This window comes from Balaenoptera physalus (assembly GCF_965194825.1).
Source record: "Balaenoptera physalus genome assembly, chromosome: 4".
Lineage (NCBI taxonomy): Eukaryota > Metazoa > Chordata > Mammalia > Artiodactyla > Balaenopteridae > Balaenoptera > Balaenoptera physalus.
Genome location: NC_138891.1, coordinates 112,602,668 through 112,622,899, shown reverse-complemented (window position 1 = coordinate 112,622,899; position 20,232 = coordinate 112,602,668). Strand labels below are relative to the sequence as shown.

Genomic DNA, 20,232 nt, shown 5'->3' with positions numbered 1-20,232 from the left:
TAACACCCTGTTTACAATATTTCATCTTTCTCTGGAACTCTAGTTATTTTAGGATATTCTAGCAGTACATTTAATGAAACAAAATGAATCCTAAATAAAGATGATCTTTCCTTACTAGAGAGCATAAAAGAAATGGCATATATCAGTGCAAAGCAATCCACTAATGGAAATTTACCATTATGAATGTGAAAAATTTAAAGTATTTCTCTCTCATCTTTACATTAATTAAATAGCATTTATATTTTCCCACTCAATATTCCTTTCATTATGAATTTAACTGAAGAAATGAAGGTGAACTGTGATACCAACATGATAAATGTTTAAGGTTAATATGTCACTTTGTGTATTCGTCCCTATCATTCTTGATCTTTTGTATGTGATTCATTGTGCTGATGTCTGTCTGTCTTGAAATACCACTATTCTCAATCTCTTTACAATGCAGTTGGCAGGAGTGTAGCATTTTTTAACACCAAGAATACTTAACAGTATTCCTTTGTGTGATACCATTAAAATATGCTAACTAAGGTAAATTTGAGGAAGAATACAAAGACATTTTGAAAGGTTATGATCTATGACAATTCACAGCTTTAGAGTTGGTTTAATTGAATTAATTGTTGCTCGGAAGAAGAATCTGAGGAACAAAGAACACAATGACTGTACGTTTTCATGGAAAAAAATTTGACCTTTTCAATATTAGCGCATTGATTCACAGATTATTCTCTCTCCCTCAGCAAAAGAATCTTATAAGGAAAAGGTAGATGTGATATTTGAAAAGAGAAAATCTGTGCAGAAATGGAAACTCCCCCATATGATAGGAATCAGAAAGAATTACTAGCATATACATTTGTGTGACTTGTTACAATAAAAATTTTAATGTATATGTGTATCTTTTAAATTGAGAATATTACATTATACTGTATTCTTAATTTACACTAATGAATTCTCAATAAGATGATCAGAGAAGAGCTTTATTTTATTCAGTGATATCACTGATCTAAAAAAGAGACTAATTTTTTTCTTTCCTTCTGTTTTGTAATTCTAAGTAACTGTTTTATGAATTTATTTTTTTTAACTAGGTTACCTTAGTCTATGTCTTCAATAAACACATTCCCTAGATAATCATAAGGCAAAAATTAAACTGCACCACGTGAAAGGTGACAAGAGGATATTCAGAAAAGACGATTTATTCTAGCTGAACTGAGCAGGGAAGGCTACACACAAAAGAGGTGACAATCAAGTTGAGTGGAATAGCTTGTAATTCCAAAAACACACCATACATTTTTATAACTCCTGAACTTAACAATGGCTATTAGATCTTGGAATTCCTAACCTCCAGTGTCTTGTATTCTAGTCAAACCCATATTTCTATTGCAAAGCCTCAGTTGTCACTTTCTCTGTGAAGTTTTTTCTAACCTTTTCAAATCAAATCAGGCATTCCTTCTTTGAATGTTTCATTACCAATTACACACAGTAACTCTGAAATAGAATTTACTGTACATGTGGTAATATTTTATGCTTGCCTCCTTGACAGAATGAGCTCTATTTGGTCAGGGTTAATACTCTTTGATATTATATTTAATGGTATAAAAATATTATAACATTATATATAACATTATAACATTATATAACATTACAACATTATATAACATTATATATTTAGCGGTGTAATAACATTATAAAAAACATTATAACATTAAAACATTATATAACACTATATACTTAGTGGTGTTATAACATTGTTTGGTTTTAATCAAAAGCCCTCATGAACTTTATGTCTGGAGCAGGTATAACTGGGAGAAAACGAGAAACAGCATTATTTCATGTCAAAGCTACAAAACAAAAAATAATACACTCAAATATACTTATTGTACTAATTTTATAATATCAAAAAATATGCTTAGTACTAAAATGTAAAGTTGACTGTAACTTTAAGACAATGTAAGACAAGTTGAGTGTCAATGTATTACAAAATATGCTATGACATATGGTGAATAGTTTTAAAATAATACAAATATCTTAAAAAAACAAATACATGGGAGATATAGTTAATAAAGCAGGGTTCACATGTGATATTTTATTAACCTCAAATTCTGCACAGTGGTATTTGTTTTATTATATTTTTGTCACTAACCCTTTTTGAGACACAAAATCACTAAAGATCAGAGGGATTAAGTAACTAGCCCAAAGTCACCAAACTAATGTTAGTAGTATAAATTAATGAAGAAAGAGAATTTTAATAAAGTACATATAGCTTTAAGTCCTTATTTACTACCTAGAAAATAAACTCCATAAAGAAGAGGGTCTTCATTGTTTTTGTTCATTGGTGATATGCATGTGCCTTGAGCAGCCCAAGCAGTGGGAAGGTACTCAGAAAACATTTGTTGAATGACTGCATCTGTGCTGGTTGGGCATGTTAATTGCTTTCTCTTTGTATTGGAGTTACTCATAACACCGACTGCACTGAGTTGCTGTAAGAATTAAGTAAGGCAATACAGGAAGTGCATCTAGTACCACTCTCTTAGTGGAGTTTGAAAACACTTGATACATTAGTGCTGGTTATGTATTTTGACAGGAGTTCCTTGCTCTCATCTAAAGGCATTACTGAAAAATAAATCTATGTCCCAGGCTAAGCCAGAATAAGGTGATACTTTTAAGCAGATGTTTTACTGGTAACCTTCAAGTTATAAGAGAAAATGCCTCTTTTGCCTATGATATTAGATGGATCCTGGTGAAATTCATGACTATTAATAAATTAACTATGTGATAGGAATTGTTAAGTTCTTACCATCATTAACTCTGTTAATCCACCTCCTTTTACAATTTCTGGTGTCCACATTAAAAATGTAAAAAGAAAACTGGTGAAATTAGTTTTAAGAATATATTTTATTTAAACAAAAAAATCCTAATTTTTATTTTAATATTTAGCCAATAAAATATTATTGCGGTATTTTACACTATTTTTGCATTTACCCTCTGAAAACCAGTGTGTATTTTATACTTACAGCACATCTCAATTAAGATGCTAAATTTTCATAGAGAAATAAGTCATCTGTATTTAGATTTCATAAAATCTAGGTGAAAAATTAGATTCACATATTCAAGTTCCAAACATACTTAAAAGTTTTTCAATAACTGAATAGAATATCAGTTTTAAATTTAAATTAAATTGCTTAAAATTAAATACAGTTCAGTTGTACTACTTACATTTCAAGTGCTCAATCAGTACATGTAGCTAGTGGCTACTATACTGCAAAGTACAGACATATGTCATTAACAGAGAACAACTAGAAAACAGATGTTTAAAAAACATATTCTGAAAGAATAAATGAATATATGACTTTTTAAAAGATGTCTGTCACAATAGAAATAGAATTTCTCTATTCATCAGTATTTTTTCATGTAAGCTATTTACACTAATATTTTCTAAAGAGTAACTGTTTTGCCTTGTCTGATTTATTCAGCCTAAAACTTTGAATCCTTGACCAAATTATACAAAGGAAAATATTTTGATGATGATTGTATGTCACTCTACCCCTAAGCTAATTCATTGTATTTTTTTTAATAGATGGATACAACATTTTTCATGTGTGTGAGTGTATTGGTAGGTGCTTATTAGGGCTCCAAAAAGGAAAAATTACAAGAGATAAAAACATTACATAGGCACTAAATTGTGAAATTAACATGTTGCACAAGAAAATGTAGATTCATGTTTGATAACATCTTTTGTATTCAAATTAAAGGTTATCTATCTCTGCCATAATTTAGTAACAAATGCTATAGTAATTTATGGACATGGAAAAGTGAGCACATCTTTTAACTTGCCAAAAAGAAAAATGATGCAAGTTAATCTAGGAAGCACAACTAATTCACATGAATTATTTTAGACTTTGCCATTATTGATTATTGTGTTTATGGTATTTTTGAATCTAGCACTCCATTTCAATAGTGTCAAGTTTGATGCTGAGCCCAAGTTTGATATTCTTTCTGGCTTTTCACGATTACGTCCTAAACACATTTGTTCTATTGCAACATCATAAAAACAGATGATGAATTTTGAAATTTGAGTCAGTAGAGTATATAGTTGTTGCTGATTGACAAGTCGAAGTTGAAATTATAGCAAGTTCTCTTTATAATTTGGTGAATTTGTTCAAACATTGCCATCTATTTTTTCTGGGAAACCAAGAACAATCTCTCTGATACAAATTGATTCTGCTTGGTCACTCAGCTGGTGGAACACAGGAATAATTTACAGAGATGATTGTTCATTTACTTACAAATTTCCTCATTCTTAGGCAAGTGAACATTCCAAAAGCAATACAACTACCTACAAATCAGTGTATACTCCTACATTTCTAAAATAATTAAAAATGGAGCTCTGTCTCTGGAGCCAGTGACTTTCAGTAGGATCCAATTATATACCTTTCACTTTTTATAAAAGTCTAAGTGAGAATTTAAAGAACAATAAAACTCCTAGGAAGAACAAAAATAGGGTGAATACTATTATTTTAACAAAAGGTACAATAACAAAAATACCTATTTAAAAAATTATAATGGTTTGACAACCACTGGGATTAATTCCGATGCTTGAAATGAACAATACCCTTCATTTATATTTCCCCCTGCCTTCCTGAATAGACTATCAAAGAATCTTTTTTGGATTTTTCAAAAATGCATAAAAACAGAACACAGTCTATAATCAGAATCCATATTCTTTTCTTTAAAAGGCTAGATAATGTCCTTTGGAACTGCTAAATTAATTAAACAAGGAGGCCATTAGACTGAGGTGAGCCTTTGTAAGCAAACCCAAACCTAAGCCTGTAAATGCTTCAAGGTAAATAAAAACCTAAGGACAATGAAGCACAAACAGCTGACTGACTTTCTCAAATAAGACAACTGCTTAAGCTATAGCCAATCAGCAATTCTTGCTTTGCGTTCACATCTTCTCTGTAAGTCTTGCCCCTAGCTCCTGTCAGTGGAGCTTGCCTCTGTCCACTTCTGGTTTGGTGCTACCTTATGGGAATTGATTTTTGCTCAAATAAACTCTTAAATTTTTTAATATACTTCCATTTATCTTTTAACAGAACTGAGATTCTTTGATAAAGATAATAATGGATTCATTCAATCTCCAACACAGGTACTTCATAAGTATTTGTTGAATGAATGAAAAGATTAAATTGAATTGAATTAAATGGATTATCTGTAAATGTAAAACTTCTTTATATCAATACAGTTTTAAATAATATAAAAAATAAAAGATAATTTAGTAAAATATTTGCAATATTTGTTACAGGAATTTATTTTTTAAATCTGAGGATGTCTTTGCAAATTAATAAGAAAAAAAATCAACAGTTCAGTTGAAGAAAAGAACAAGAATATGGACAAAAATAATTTATGGATTATGTACAAATGATAAGACATGTTTTCATCTTAACCAATAACCAAAAGAAAGGAAAAATTAAAAGAAAGCAATATGCACATAGTTTCATTTAGTGTATTGTGTAATAGGGAAACCAAAAGTTTTCTTGTACCTATTGCAATGCACCTGTTCTTTCTTCTCCAGCCAAAGGCAACTTCTGATCTGTTTCTTATCTCTACAGATTAAATTGTATTCTCTATCATTAAAAAAAATTATACCATACAGTATATTTTCCTTGGCTCTCTGACTTCCTTCACTCAGCATAATAATTTTGAGGTTCTTTTATCTTATAGATTCACTTTTCTTATAGAGTATATTGATATATTTGTGCATATTATATGCAAATACTCATGTTCAAAACGCTATTTGACATGACCATATATATATACAAACATATATATGTATATATATATATATATTTATGTTCTACTGACTGCCATTCCCACTAGAGTATAAGCTCAGTGGCATTAGAGATCTGTCAGTACTATTCACTGTGTTAATTCCAGTGGCTAATGAAGGTTTTGGCATATAGTAGACAATAAATATGTGTTAATAAAAGTCACCAATATTTTTATATGAAAAACTTTGTATCTATATCTTATGGTTTTCTTAAGATAAATTTCAAAATATAGAATTATAGATTTCAAAGGGCAGGGCCAGCTCTCTATTAACAGGTGAATGGATAAAATGTGGTATACTCACTCATGAGGACTTTACAAGTTTAAGATATTCTGAGTTTGCTTTGAAACATTTGTGTGTGGGGTATGTGCAAGAGATCATCTATTATCTACTACCTGTTATCTATTATCTATCTATCATCTATTCATTTATTTATTTTTGCTCTAAGAAACAGGAATATGCAATTATGTATGGATGTCAAAAACACCAAAAAGACATACAACAGCATGTTATCCATGATCATTCTGTTTACTTTTACAATGATAGATAGTAATTGTGCTTTGTTGCTTTCTGTTTTACTCTGTTTTATGTCCTTTAAATTTTCTACAGTGAAAATTAGTTACCTTTATGACAGAAGAATGCTGACCATATAAGTTAAATTTACTCAAGTATATGGTTGTATTTGTATTTATTTCCTTGAAAATTGAAAGTGTGACTGGTAATTATTTGTTTGATTGGGACTAAAACATCTGGACAGGCTATCCACAAGATAAGGGATACAAATGGCCAATAAATAAGGAAAATGTTTGGTCTCTCTAATAATTTAAGAAGCACAAAATTAAATAACAATGAGCTGCTATTTTAACTTACCAAGTTGATAAAAATAAAAGTAACTTTTTGTTATATGATTGTTATTTGTGTGATTTTTATAATATTTATAATTATTATGCTTCTTAAAATGTGGTCAGAAAAACAGAGAAATAATTTGTTAGAAATGTTGATATTGTTTAATAGAAAAAGGAAACAAAATGTTTGTATGCGTAAGAATACTATAATAGTGGCAATCTTTGATGGATGAGAGTACTGATTATGTCATTTTCTTAGCATGCTTTTATTATTTTTTGTCAAGTTTTTAAAGAACATATGCTGTGCTGAAGTAGAGAACAAAATCCTATAATCTATTTTAATAGCTGCTTCGCTTTCATATTGCACACATGAAAGCCTCTTCAATATATTATTCTAAGACTACTGTTTTTTTGTATCATGGCTTCGTGTCACCAAAAACTGATTCCATCTCAGATTATTTTCTATTATGTAGCAATATTTTTCCAGGTTACAGATATTGTTAGAAAGTCTATAATCTGACCGTAAAATGTTTCATTTCCTATTTACTGATCTGAATACCAAAATCTCTTTGATTGTATGATATCTTCCACATTACCAATCCACTATAAGTCTCATTTTTCTCATCTATAAAATGAGGCCAAAGCTAGCACTATTAAGTGCAGTAGGCTGAAGGCAAAAACAAACAAACAAACAAACCTTGCACTAGTTTCAGTTATAGCTAGCACTTATTGAATATTTATTAAGTATCAGAAATAAGGTTAAACCCATGCACCTATGGTCAACTAATTTATGACAAAGGAGGCAAGACTATACAATGGAGAAAAGACAGTCTCTTCAATAAGTGGTACTTCGAAAACTGGACAGCTACATGTAAAAGAATGAAACTAGAACACTCCCTAACACCATACACAAAAATAAACTCAAAATGGATTAAAGACCTAAATGTAAGACTGGACACTATAAAACTCTTACAGGAAAACATAGGAAGAACACTCTTTGACATAAATCACAGCAAGATCTTTTTTGATCCACCTCCTAAAGTAATGGAAATAAAACCAAAAATAAACAAATGGGACCTAATGAAACTTAAAAGCTTTTTCACAGCAAAGGAAACTACAAACAAAATGAAAAGACAACCCTCAGAAAGGGAGAAAATATTTGCAAATGAATCAATGGACAGAGGATTAATCTCCAAAATATATAAACAGCTCATGTAGCTCAATATTAAAAAAACAAAAACCCAAACAAAAAATGGGCAGAAGACCTAAACAGACATTTCTCCAAAGAAGACATACAGATGGCCAAGAAGCACATGAAAAGCTGCTCAACATCACTAATTATTAGAGAAATGCAAATCAAAAGTACAATGAGGTATCTCCTCACACCAGTTAGAATGGGTATCATCAGAAAATCTACAAACAACAAATGCTGGAGAGGGTGTAGAGAAAAGGGAAGCCTCTTGCACTGTTGGTGAGAATGTAAATTGATACAGCCACTATTGAGAACAGTATGGAGGTTTCTTAAACAACTAAAAATAGAATTACCATATGACCCAGCAATCCCACTACTGGGCATATATCCAGGGAAGACTGTAATTTGAAAAGATACATGCACCCCAATGTTCACTGCAGCACTATTTACAACAGCCAAGACGTGCAAGCAACCTAAATGTCCATTGACAGATGAATGGATAAAGAAGATGTTATATATATATATATATATATATATATATATATATATGTATATATATATATACACACACACACACACACACACACACACACACACACACACACACAATGGAATATTACTCAGCCATAAAAAAGAATGAAATAATGTCATTTGCAGCAACATGGATGAACATAGAGCTTATCATACTAAGTGAAGTAAGCAAAGACAAATATCATATGACATTGCTTATTGTTTATATGTGGAATCTAAAAACAATTATATAAATGAACTTATTTACAAAACAGAAATAGACCCACAGACATAGAAAACAAACTTATGGTTACCAAAGGGGAAAGGGCGGGGAGGGACAATTTAGGAGTTTGAGATTAACATATACACACTACTATAAATAAAATAGATAACCAACAAGGACCTACTATATATCACAGGGAACTATACTCAGTATTTTGTAATAAACTATAAGGGAAAAGAATCTCAAAAAGAATATATATATTCAGTTTTATACATATGTATAAAACTGAATCATTTTTCTGTACACCTGAAACTAACACAACATTGTAAATCAACTATACTTCAATTTAAAAAAAGTACAAATGAGAATTAGCTGTTCCTTTCCAGAAAGGCCCTCTGTATGCATACTTTGGCCTATAGACATGTAACAAACAACTGTGTTTTTATAGTTTGAGAAGAGATATAAGTTCAGTGAAAGCTTGCAGTTACATTGTCATAAAAAATTAAAAAATAAACTAACTGCTGAGAACCATAAAGAAACATTCTGTTGTTTTGGTAGAAGTGTGCATTTGAATGAAAGAGAAATATTTTAAAGTCTTACCTTTTGAAATAAAAACCTCTGTTGATAAGGGTATAGATTAATTGATTTTCATAGAAATATTGGAATGTCCATTTAGAATGCAAATGCATTTTCCTAAGCTCCATTTTATAAAATATAATTATCTCTTGCTCTAGATCTTCAGCTGTGTATTGAAGACCTATTTTCTAAATTATAAATGACTATTATAAATGATTCAATTTTATTTTTCTGAAGTCAATATTGCAAAATATAAAAAAATATAAGCTAGACAGAAATCTGTATTTTTAAAACATCATAAAACAAACTGACCAAACCCTTCATTGTACAAGTTTCAACAATTATTTACTCCCAGTTAAGATGTTTCTATATCACAAACACACAATCTTCTCTAAATAACATCCACTTAATTCTACATGATTCTATATTTATGTCAGTTCACCTCCAAGATTTGTATCTGATATAGATTTTAAGGGACATATTTAATCCATAACCCATATGATGTGAAAAATTAATAACATGATACTATATTCAGCATTATTTCATTAAATAAATGCATGGGTAAATGTACTTTTTCTATAATTTTAACAACTACCTCAGCAGCCAGGGCCTAATGGTTACCATTAGCAATCGTGTTACTGTTTCTTTTTACTCAATGCTCCTGTAAACTGTCCTTTTTGTAGTTATTTTGGCTTATTTTCCTGATGCTTGGAAATAACTCCCTTTACACTCAAACACATTTCATGAGTTAGTGCTTTTAAATGAAGCCATCTTTATTTTCAAAATTTACATTCTGGATTATAACTCTTCTTTACTCTGTTCAATAAATTGTCTCATCCTTTCTATTCTATCTCTGAAGTATCTCCAATTTGTTTGTCTTTTTCCATCTTCACAGCACCACTGAAATTTAGGATCTTAAATTTCTGGGGTACATTCCTCCTTGATTTCCCTGCCTCTAGAATATTTACGTTTCTACTTTTCCCCCAAACTAAAAATTATCTTCATAACATGTACTTGTAACCATTTAGTCCCTGTGTAAAGACAACACAATAGCTATCAATCACTGTATGAGAAAGTATTATCAAATTACCTTTCCCTCCTAACTTTTGAAGATACATTTTTCTGAATATGCACCTAGTCCACTAAATTTTGTATCAAGCCCTTTCTCTCCCCAGTGTGGTTTTTTTTTAAACTTTGGGATTATGTATTTATTTATTTATTTATGGCTGTGTTGGGTCTTCGTTTCTGTGCGAGGGCTTTCTCTAGTTGCGGCAAGCGGGGGCCACTCTTCATCGCGGTGTGCGGGCCTCTCATTATCGCGGCCTCTCTTGTTGCGGAGCACAGGCTCCAGACGCGCAGGCTCAGTAATTGTGGCTCACGGACCTAGTTGCTCCGCGGCATGTGGGATCTTCCCAGACCAGGGCTCGAACCCGTGCCCCCTGCATTGGCAGGCAGATTCTCAACCACTGCGCCACCAGGGAAGCCCCCCAGTGTGTTTTATCATCCTCTACCCTGTAGCTCAAGTTCATGGTTTCTGATTCTAGTTTTATCATATTTAATATATTCTTACGTAATAAAATTTCAAATTATATATTTATTTTATCCCTTTACTTAAACTGCATATTATCATTTACATAGAAAGAGTTTGTAGCCAGAGAGACATGGGTGCAGATTTGACCTCATAATTTTCTATTTTAACTTTGCTGTGTCTCAAATTTATCAACTTTAAAATGATGACTTCAATAACTATAGATTTGGTGAGGATTATTAGTACATTAAAGAAGATGTATAAATAATAATCACCATTATTATAATTATTCCAATGTAGGACACCTTCCTTTATTTTAACTACAAAATCTAGCGGCTATTCTCAGATGAGTACATGAACAAGTGAGACTGATTTGATATAATAATAAAGATTTTAGTTTTATTAAAAACACGGTGCAAGATTAATAATAAAATAGATGTATTAGTAAACCCCAAATGGTAGTAGGCACTATATTCATTAATTAAAAAAAATGATCTTGTTTCAAATAAAGCTTTACCACCTATAAGTTGTTTTAAGTTTGGTATTTAATCATTCTTATTTCAATGTCCTCATCTAGTAATCTGTGTATTTACATCAATAATCATATTTTGGAGTTATAGCTTTCACATTACATGAAATAATTTTATTTAGAATGCATAATGCTGTGCCTGGCACATACCAAGCACTCAAAAAAATTAGGCTCCCTCATCTTCACTGAAGCCTTTGGCTAAGCAACGCAGGTCTCCTCTTCCCAGGCAGTGAGGCAGAGCTCATTTCTTCCAGTCCCATATTTACTGAGCTTTGCTGCATGACCTGCATAGGCCAATGACATATCAGCACATCTGATACAAGGAGAGATAAGCACTGTATATTGGGGCTTGTCCTCTTTTTGCGTTGTGATCATCACGTAAAGCAGTCTTGGCAAACCTGTTGGAGAGGCTCATTCCATACTAACTTCCAGATATGTGAGTGATGCCATCTTGAACTCCCAGCCTCTGCCAAGCCACATATAAGTATAGTTGAAAAAGTGACCACAGATGAGACCAAACAAAGAGCCCAGACCAAAAAACCAATCCAGAAAATTATGAGCAAGTAAATAAGAGTAATCTTAAATCACTAAGTTTCAATGTGGTTTGATGCATAGCAATATATAATTGATATATTCTCTATCACATTGCTTAGCTTTGTTGTTTTCATAACAATTACTATTGGAAATGCCAAGTGTATTAATGTGTTTATTTATCTACTTTGCTTATTGACTGAGTCTCCTCAGTATAATAAAAAGCTCTATAATATGAGAAGACTTGTTGATTTGGTTCACTATTGTATCCGCATGGCTTAGAATATTTGGGGGCCCATATTAGATATTCAAACAATATTTTAACTTATTTTGAATGAATAGATGAATATAATAGATGAATATATAAGTGCCTTTATTCCAAAGGAGTCCTAGTAATTTATACCCATGGAGTAGAATTTCCACTGACATATTCTCCTATCCCTCTACTTCAGTGAATATCAAAAATATAGAAGAGGCATGATATTCAACAACTCAGAGTTATAAAATTTTTTAACTTAACATTAACTATAATAATATATATTACATGATCTGGTATATAGCATATATAACTATAAAGATATGAAATATACTGATTCAACAAATGACATAAGAAAAGTGAACAAGCTACATGCTACCAAATAATATTTTAAACCCCTTTAATTCGTTTATGGTAGGTTAAGATAGAGGAGAAACCTGAATATATTTTTCCTACTGAATTCTGTGGCTAAATCTCTGATTGAGCTTTTGCCTGGCTCTACATCCCAGGATTATCAAAGGTTGTTACAAGGGTCTTTGCAAAGTTCCAATAAATAGGACCATTCTAAATTACCTGAGCTTTGATTAAATTTAAAAAATAAGACTAAGTTGTAGCAGGTGGACACCAAATTATCAGTTTACTGATAAAGGCTATGTCTGAGGATTCAACTTTCCCGTGAGCAAAAAGGATTTGCTCTATATAAAAATATTGCCAGAATTGTGTATACCCACACTACACACTCAGCACACACACAAACATACATACGAACACACATGCACACACCACATTCAGATGATCAGCCGAGTAAGATTTGTGGTCCAAAATAAGAGAAGAGAACCCCTCCTCCCAGTAGTTAGTTACTCCCAATAGGAAAAATGAAGAAACTGAGCAAAGCATGTTCAATTTATTCCCTTAAATAGGGAATCAGATGTCATTCAAAATACTCCGGGCAGAAAGGGGCAGAGAGAGAACAGTCACATCAAACTATTCGATCTCACCTCCTACATTAAAAAAAATAAAAATCAGGCATAAGGAGAAGAGAGCCCCTTCACACCATTCAGTTATTTTCCTTTGGATATATTTAGTTTACTGTCAGATAGAAATGGGGTGATGCCAACTATCTCTGACAATAAGTTTATTCCCCCCTTCGTAAGTGCATTCATTGAACTAAATCAAAGGCCTCTTCGCACCCAAGCCTGAAAATTCACCCATTAGTTCATCACTCAATACAAACCCTCTCCTTTAATCAAATTTTTAAGGCGAAATCATATGTCAAATATCAAACGCCATTGCGAGTGCAAGTCCAATAATGTTAATTTTTGAAGGAATTAAAGTCCAAAATAAAAAGTATCTGACCCATGTCAATTATATTACAATTCAATTAAATGATAAAATTCATCCTCACCTATTCACTTATTGTTTTGAGTCTGAGCTAGAGGAGCTCTTGATGCATGAGTAGAGTGCTCTAACCTTAACTGCTGAACAATCCTTTTATTTGTCTAGAATCCATGACTTAACCTGTGTACATAAACTTAATTGGGAGAAATCTCTCAGCAAATTTTGTTTTTGTGCATTTACCAGATTTTGCAGGGCCGGGGAAGGGACGTGTCTGTTTATTCTGGGTATCTTTTCCTAAGACTATGGTATTGGGTGCACTACTGATTTTTTTCAAAATTTAAAAATTTGAAATGCTGGAAGTCCCAATCACCTATTCTGTATTAAAATCTTTATATGGTCTTTTTTTGAGCTCTTGAATTTTGCATTTCAATGCGCCCTGCCTGGTGAATATGGCCACCATGTCTTGTGTGGTGACGTTTCGAGTCCTGTGCCACAGTTTCTTCATAGTATTTTATAATTTTACATATACATCAGCAATTTATGAGAGTGCCTATGTCCACATGGCTTTCCTAATAGAGTAGGTATCACACATTGGATTTAATAAAATAATTTATTAGACACGATCATTTTGAAGTTGTATTTCTTTTACGAGTAAGATTAAAGATATTTTATATATTGAAGGGCCTTTTGTATTTCTACTTTCCATGAAATGCCTGCTCATAGTTTTTGTTTAATTATTATCAGATTTTTTCTTTTCAGATTTTATAAGCACTTTCAGTTATGGAACTTAGCCCTTTGTGATTTAAAGTGCAAATACTTTTGCCCCTGTTTTCATTTACTTCGTTATTGTTGTTGTCATTATTATTACCAAAGGGGTTCTAAAAATATTTTTATTAGGATATTCTTTACATACAATTAAATTAACACTTTTTAGTGAAAAATTCTATAAATTTTGATAAATTCATACAGACATATAACTACCACAATCAAGGTAGGGAAGAGTTTTATCTCTCCTTGCATGGGCAGTTTAAGGTGTCTCACACAATGTAGGTAGGATTTCATAAGTGGAATAATATTATATGATTTTAAAATTACTAAGGTCAAAATATCCTCTCTACATTCTAAAATCTGAGATCAAATGCCACAGCTTGGCCTGTCAGTCTCACTAAGTTTTATTATTCTCCACAAATAGCACCTTTTTCTTTGTTTCTCCTATTCTTAACCCATGAACTAGAGAATGTGTTGTTTTGGGAGAGTATCACCTTTCAGCAGTCTTGTTGCCCCATGGTGGTATACTGTCACTGTCACATGTACAACTCTGTATTAGTCTTTAACTCTGAAATCTCTCACAACTATGACCTTTGTGGCAATAAAGGGATAAAAAATATTAGACTCTTGTGTCTCTTTTCTTCTTATTTCACATGCACATTCTCTCCAGTACTGACTTATTAGCCCTTCATTTGTGAAATGTCAGTCAGGAAAAATACTTCATCTCAGGTGGTATTTGAGTGACTGGGCTGTTTTTTGTTTTTTTTTTTTTTGATCGGCCAAGAAAGATGATTTAGGTATGCATTTAGTGAATTTATTTAGAAATTTTGAAACAAATTTCATGAACTGTTAGGGTTTTCCCAGTTTTCCCAGTGAAAGTTTGTCTTCTAGAACTATTCTTACCTGCCAATAGGTCCACTTACCCAGTGCTGTGAGACGAAGGTGCAGGTCAGGAGTCAAACAGCCACAGCAAAGTGTTCAGTTGTAACAGACATCGGAAAAATATAAGTAGTAGAGGAGAAGCAGTTTGCATTGTCAGGATCCAGAAGTTAGTCTGTTGAAAATTATAATAGAAGTGTCAGGTGGTCAATAAAAATAGCATTCTACTTTTCAAGATTTTATGGTATTTATGGGTTTTAGGACATATTTCAAATCTAATTTATGGTGATTTATTTCTCATTCCAAATTAGTCATTCCCTTATGTAAATAATTTTGTATTTAAATGTTGTATTCATTTCTGAAAGGAAGGACCCAAAAATATAATCCTGTGCTCCCCAAATCTCGATATCCCCTGGCTATAGTCTGAATGTTTGTGTCCAGCCAAAAATCTTATGTGGAAATCATCATCCATTTACAGATCAGAACACAGAGAATGGAGAGTTCAATCAATCTCTAGGTCAAGTTCACATGGTTAGTTGAGGTCTAGTGTCTTTGTGCTTAACCATTTTATTATCCTGAGAATTTGTATTTAATCTCAAATATAAAAACTGTGATTCCAAGTTGTCAATTTACTATTTCATGGCCTTTATGTTTGAATTATGCATCTAAAATGTCCTTTCTTCTTTTCCTCTTATTCTTTTACCAATATCTTCTCAAAAATACAATGAATAATGTATGTAGAAATGTTCTATTGAATAATGTCTTGTCAAAATTTTGTCTTGAAAGTACCTCATATATCACTTACTATAATGGAAGACACGAGAAAGAGAAAAGATCTTAGCATGTGCATAACCTTAGAAAATATGATAACAAATATGGGTCCAGATTTTGAAGCAATTGGCAGGTCAGGATACCCACTAGGAAATAAATATTTTATTCTAGCAACAGAATGGATTCAGGGGATTTAGTTCCTTCACATATCTTGTCAGAAGATAATGAGATGTAATGCTTTATAAATTATAAAACAAGCACTGGTTTCAGAATGACATGAGTCTTGAAATGCTTTTGTGGCATGTACATAGTTACGGATAGCCTTTTGCCATCACTTGTTAATCAAAACTGAGGTGTAGTCAGTTCAGTTTAGTGTGTGATAAGCTGCAGTTGAAACTCTTTTATTGCCCTCCTTCTGAATAGACAATATCCACTCCAGTACATCTCAATAATACCAAGAACAGGGTTAATATATTTGACCCATATTAGAATCATCTCTTGTTGAGTCTACATGTCCTCTGATCCATTAAAATCTAAATTAATATTGAAAATGCAAAGCAAGGTGAAACTATTAAAAAATGCTGATGTCTTATTTCCAAAACCGCATGTTTGAAACAGTTCTCTGAAAAGGGTCTATGTAGTATATTCTAGACTTGATATTATTAATAAAGTCAGTAGCCAATGTCTTATTTGGCTAGACTAAGGAGATGAGTCAGTTATAATAATTTATTTTTGCATAACTCGTTGAGGATTGTAAGCTATTTCATAGATCATATTTTATTTATACCCATTTTAAATCTCTGATGTGCTATACATAGATTTGTTATCTCTAAAATATCATGTTATAATTTAGGAAACTGAAATTTGATGATGTTTAAAAATATGCCTATGGACTTATAGTTCATGGTAGGGAGGATTTCTCTATAGACAGATAGAGAGATAGATGGATAGATACTACTTTGCAAAAAAAAAAAAATTCATCAAGAGTAGTTTGAATGGTGTTTGCCTTCACTGATACACTGTGGATACAGAGTGAGGAACTTTCCTATACCTTGGCTGATTTTCATACTTTTGCTAAATTTAGATCAGCTTCCAACCTTGATTTTTTGTGTTTCAGTGTTGTGCAATATCTCCAAAAGTGTCTTTAATGTGAAGGTTTTTTCTGGTGTCACTTCCTCTGGGACATCTTTATCCTTTTCATTACAACTACTTTACTCATTTATGTCTATAAGTTTGCCTTCAACAAGTTTCTCTGTATCCATATTTGGAGTCCCTTGAATGACAACAGTGTCAACATTCCAATGATCAGTTACTTCTTCTGTAACTCCATTCACATTTGATTCAAATTTTACTACCAGAGCTGTAACTTTTTGTTTTTTGTGCACTTTCATTTTGGGGGGAGCCAGTGTCCTTTCTCTACTCACTTTTGTATAATATCATGTGGGTTTATTGCTGAGTGACAATGAAGCAACACGACTAAATTCTTTATGTTTGTGTGTAAACTAAATAACAGCTGTGCAGACTTTGAAAGAAGTGACATGTCTGTCACGATGATGCATATCTGTTTTGACATAATGACTTTTGGACTGAATAGCTTGCAGCAAAAATTGTTCTTCATGGAATTACACAGTTAATGTACTGTGGTAACAGAAATTTGAATCTTTTTGTTGGGAGATTGGTGATATTTAACTAAACCACTAAACTATGGTAATGGAGATCCACATGTATCAGGACCATGAAAACTGAGTTCTGCCTGTATTAAGGTTTTGACATATCCTTCTGTATTCGTGCTCTACCCAAATGAACTTTTGATTCTGCATATATTCTCTTGACAAATTCCCAAAAGCATACATTATACCAAGTTTCCCTATTTACTTTTAAAAAAATTGTATGAGTATGAGAGAGCCGCCAAATCATCCATTTGTTAGGCAAGTGGTATCTAGTTTAATTTATATGAGAAAAAACATGGTTCACACTTACTGGTAAAACACAATCTATAAAATATTCAGTTGGTCAAGGAAAAAGCATGACCCTTTTTTTCTACAATCAATATATTTCAACACAATAAGGAGTAAAAATATCAGTTCCAGTCAAGTTAAACACATTGATTTCATTACTTTTAGTTACACTTAACATTGTTTACCCTATATTTTAAAATCTTGTGTTTTAATTGATTTGGTTGTTATGTAACACTGTGCTATAACAAGCATTTGAACTAATATCTCAAAATTAAATGCTTTTACACTCAGGCTCCTCTTCTGAAGGTGCCACTAATTTATTCCCTGAGGAAAGAAAAAAGTACTTCTTATCCTGGCTATGTTTCCAACATATATCCTCTCCCGATATAAAGGTGTAAAAAATTAGTAAACCGAAACCTCCATTAAATCGAGTTGGGAGACTAGAAGCGGAGCTCTCACTCCCTGAGACTTGGCAGAGTCCGACAGGAAGAAAGACTCCTTCCTGGCAAGCCCTCAGTCAAGGAAAAGCCGTGGGCTGTTGTTTACTACAGCCCTCCCAAATTCATTTTCCTCCCTATAAAAGTGTCCTCCTTTCCCTTGCTGTGCAGGGACTTGCACAAGGCTCACCATGGTTACAGACCCTGAACTGCAGTTCCCTGCTGATCCCAAATAAACCCATCTTTGCTGGAGAAATATATGGTAGTCTATTTGTTTCAGGTCAAGATACTGGTGTCCGTACGGTGACCGAGGAAGACCCCCAGTGGCTCCAGGGCTGGTGAGCAAATAGGTGCAGTACCTACAATTGAGTCCATTGTCACTCATTGCTTTTTTGTCAGCCTGAAGTTTGAAGGTATGAATTTCTTTCTGGATCCGAGCTCATGTCCTCTTTGTGTCTGAAGCTTTCCAGGTTTTATTCAGGATCTATTTTAACATTTCATCTTTCTGAGGCCTTGTTTTGTATAGGAGTATTCGTTTGGCACTTTGGCCTGATTTTGAGATTAGACTGTTTCCACTGAAGATCGCTGAAAACACCTTTGGCTCATTCCTTTTGGAACAGAGGCTATTTTTCTGAAATGGTGCTGGTTTTTCAGCCTTTGACCTGTCCCTTTGTAAGGGGCTATTCTCTGGACTGGCCTGGCTCTGTCAGCACCAAGCTGTCTCCTTAGAACAGGCTGTGATTAGCTTATAAACTATTTGAATTGAGTTGTTTGTGCTGTAAACTGCTTGAGCTCTGTTTACTCTAGAGAAAAACCTCTGAGAAATAGGATCCCAGTTATCTAAATATTGTGAGGGCACCTCTGACCCCTGCAAAAGGACTCGTGCCAATTTTATGTTTAAAAATCATGGTCCTCCCTCATGCTCATTTTTAACTAAATGAACTGACCTGACCAAAGGCAATTTAGAATACCAGTGGCCATTATGCGGAACTTTTGAAATCTCCAACCTTAATTTTCTTAAAGACAAATTGGATGACAACAGCTCAAAAATTTCCAGAACTGAGTGGAATGCTTATTTCAGTTGCAGCTTCCCAGTGTTACCAGGAGTCTAAAATTGCCTCACTGCAAATTAAGATTTTAAGATTAACTGAGGCAAACAAAGGATTAAAGGAAGAAAAAAAGACTCTCAAAGCCTCAGGCTCTTCTTCCTCAGCTTCTTTATCTCAGGCTCCACATCTGGCGCCATATTGTCTCTCTTCCTTGCTCCCCATGGACAGATGGACAGACCCCACCTCAGGTGCCATCTTCCTCCTTCTCTTCTGTGCCCCCCTATGCCTCCTCTATACCTCAAGTTCCCCGTACTAATTCCCTCACCAAACTTCCCCTATACTCTGAAACCCTCCCCGATCCCTTTTTTCTCTGAACTTCTCAGAACCTGTCCCTTTAAAATTAAGCTTTCTGAGGATCCAGAGACAAAACCCTTAATTTCTTATATTCCCTGGACTAAAGCTAAACTTCAAGCCATAGTCAAAGATTTTCCCAAAATAACCAAAGATCCTCACAGATTTGCTGAGGAATTTAACAGTCGTTCAAACTTATCAACCTGGTTTCCCTGACTTCTATCAGCTAGTTCCTATGATTGCCAGTGAAGAACAGGCCCAGCATTGGATGAAAACCACTAATTGGGAAAATCCTGAAAGGTCTCTAGAATTACAACTGGGAGACCAGGCCGCTAATTTATTAGATGATCAGATTCAGGCAATCACTAGGTGACTCCACTGAACAATTCCTAAAGCTTTTCCAAAGCCCGTTGATTGAAACAAAACTCAAGTGTGTGCACAAAAACCTGATAAACCTCTTCATAACTATTATAATTGGCTTCAGATTGTTTTTAAAGAAGATTCTGGTCTTCCTTCTGTTATTCATTCCACTCAGGGAGCTTTTAATCTGATTTGTATTAATGGGCTGAACCAGGAACTTTCTCTTCTAATAAAAAAGACTGGGATGAAATGAGAAAATATGTTCACTCCAGATTTAGTTAATCTTGCAAACCAGCTTTCTCTCCTTCTAGGTGAG

At 33.1% G+C, this 20,232-nt stretch overlaps 1 long non-coding RNA gene across 1 annotated transcript in view; it reads right to left on the bottom strand.

Moving 5' to 3' along the window:
• The window catches only part of LOC309660209, a 114,835-nt gene extending 96,534 nt beyond the window's left edge, over positions 1–18,301 (bottom strand). The window contains exon 1 of the long non-coding RNA XR_014263272.1: positions 10,355–18,301. This is a non-coding gene — a long non-coding RNA (uncharacterized lncRNA). The remainder of the gene's footprint in view (positions 1–10,354) is intronic.
• Positions 18,302–20,232: the final 1,931 nt, after the last annotated feature.